Source organism: Microcaecilia unicolor, chromosome 3 (assembly GCF_901765095.1).
Source record: "Microcaecilia unicolor chromosome 3, aMicUni1.1, whole genome shotgun sequence".
Classification (NCBI taxonomy): Eukaryota; Metazoa; Chordata; class Amphibia; order Gymnophiona; family Siphonopidae; genus Microcaecilia; species Microcaecilia unicolor.
Window position 1 is genome coordinate 335,405,984 of NC_044033.1, and position 2,891 is coordinate 335,408,874.

A 2,891-nucleotide genomic window follows, 5' to 3' on the forward strand; every position below is an offset into this window, starting at 1 on the left:
TCTAGGAAAGCAGAGAGATAGTTTTGAGTATGTAATGATTCAGTACTACTAATCATTTCTATACTGTTACTAGACATATGCATTATCCTGCGGATTCTATATAGAGTGACCTAAGTTGCACGTGTAAATCTGGTTGTAATCTAGATTTGCAAGAGCAACGTAATTAGCTAACAAGTCAATCAGCACTGATAACTGAACTTAACAAGAATGTTATCCAAACCCATTCCTATACGTGGATGACATCACAATCTATTTACCTTTCAAAAAGAATCCATCAGAAATCACCAATGAAATCATAAACAACATGACACTCATGGAATCTTGGGCATCAGCATTTAAGCTAAAAACTCAACAGAGAAAAAACACAGCCCAGCTAATTTTTGAAAGAGAAAGACGCCCATATTTCAACCCAAATCGGGAGATGGGCCCCTTTTTCCCGTGGGCGCCCAAATCGATATAATCGAAAGCCGATTTTGGGCTTCTCCAACTGCAATCTGTTGCGGGAACGGACAAAGTTGATGGGGGCGTGTCGGAGGCGTGGTGAAGGCGGGACTGGGGTGTGTTTATCGGCTGAGGAGAGATGGGTGCCCTCGGCTGATAATCGAAAAAAGAAGGGCGCCAGAAGCGAGAATTTGGGCCACTTTTTGTGGACCTTTTTTTCTCTCGAACAAGTCCCCACAAAGTGCCCCAACTGCCCAGATGACCACCGGAGGGAATCCGGGATGACCTCCCCTGACATCTCCAGTGGTGATTAACCACCTCCCATCTGGAAAAAAATAATGTTTCAAACTTTTTTTTAGAGTATGTCCTTTGCTATGCCTCCCTCCCTGTGACAGCAGTTAAGGATGTCCTTCCCTGCAGTGGCAGTTGAGAACGTCCAAAATGCTTCCAACACCCTCTTTATTTATTTGGATTGTGGATCACAAGTAGCAGCAGTGGGATTTGAACCAGCCATCTATAGATTACCAGGCCTGTGCTCTAACCTCTAGGCCAGTCTGTCACTCCGCCATGCCACTCCACTTCCTTGAAATTTGGCCATCACTGTGTGGGCTGGGGCAGTATGTAGGTCCCTGGGTGGGGGAGGTATGTGTGTGTCAACAGAGGCATAACAAAGGCATGGACATCCTTCTTTCAAACATTTTGGACATCATGAACTGCCCCCCTACAGGGACAGCCAAATTTCAAGGAAGTGGAGTTGAGGAGTGGCAAACTGCCTTAGTGATTAGAACTCTGGTCTAGCAATCCAGAGGTGGTTGGTTCAAATCCCAGTGCTGCTACTTGTGATCCATAATCCAAATGAATAAAGAGGGTGTTGGAGGCATTTTGGACGTTCTCAACTGCCATTGCAGGGAAGGACATCCTTAACTGCTGTCACAGGGAGGGAGGCATAGCAAAGGACATACTCTAAAAAAAAGTTTGAAACATTATTTTTTTCCAGATGGGAGGTGGTTAATCACCACTGGGGAAGTCAGGGGACGTCATCCTCGATTCCCTCCGGTGGTCATCTGGGCAGTTCAGGCACCCCCTTAGCTGGGCACTTTCGGTTTCCATTATCGCTGAAACACGATTCCGCCCATGAAGGAATAAACAAACGTGGACAAAGGGGAGCTGGTTGATATTGTGTATCTGGATTTTCAAAAGGCGTTTGACAAGGTACCTCATGAAAGGCTACAGAGGAAATTGGAGGGTCATGGGATAGGAGGAAATGTCCTATTGTGGATTAAAAACTGTTTGAAGGATAGGAAACAGAGAGTGGAGTTAAATGGGCAGTATTCACAATGGAGAAGGGTAGTTAGTGGGGTTCCTCAGGGGTCTGTGCTAGGACTGCTGCTTTTTAATATATTTATAAATGATATAGAGATGGGAGTAACTAGCGAGGTAATTAAATTTGCTGATGACACAAAGTTATTCAAAGTCGTTAACTGGTGACAGGATTGTGAAAAATTACAGAAGGACCTTACAAGACTGGGGACTGGGCGGGTAAATGGCAGATGTCATTTAATCTGAGAAAGTGCAAAGTGATGCATGTGGGAAAAAAGAACCCGAATTATAGCTACGTCATGCAAGGTTCCACATTAGGAGTTACGGATCAAGAAACTCGTCGTCGATAATACACTGAAACCTTCTGCTCAGTGTGCTGCTGCGGCTCGGAAAGCGATTAGAATGTTGGATATTATTAGGAAAGGTATGGAAAATTGGAAAAGGTGCAGCGAAGGGTGACTAAAATGATAGCGGGGATGGGACAACTTCCCTATGAAGAAAGACTAAGGAGGCTAGGGCTTTTCAGCTTGGAGAAGAGATGGCTGAGGGAGACATGATAGAGGTATATAAAATAATGAGTGGAGTGGAACAGGTGGATGTGAAGCGTCTGTTCATGCTTTCCAAAAATACTAGGACTAGGGGGCATGCGATGAAACTACAGTGTAGTAAATTTAAAACAAATCGGAGAAATTTTTTCTTCACCCAACGTGTAATTAAACTCTGGAATTCGTTGCCGGAGAAGGTGGTGAAGGCGGTTAGCTTAGCAGAGTTTAAAAAGGGGTTAGACGGTTTTCTTAAGGACAAATCCATAAACCACTATTAAATGGACTTTGGAAAAATCCACAATTCCAGGAATAACATGTACAGAATGTTTGTATGTTTGGGAAGCTTGCCAGGTGCCCTTGGCCTGGATTGGCCGCTGTCATGGACAGGATGCTGGGCTCGATGGATCCTTGGTCTTTTCCCAGTGTGGCATTACTTATGTACTTAATATCTTTTTCGAAAATATGGTCTGTCCCGCCCCTTCACGTATCCGTCCATGGAGATAGACGCCCATGGAGATGGGCGTTCACGTTTGATTATGCCCCTCATTGTCTCATCCCACACAACACTAAACACCCCACTACCAT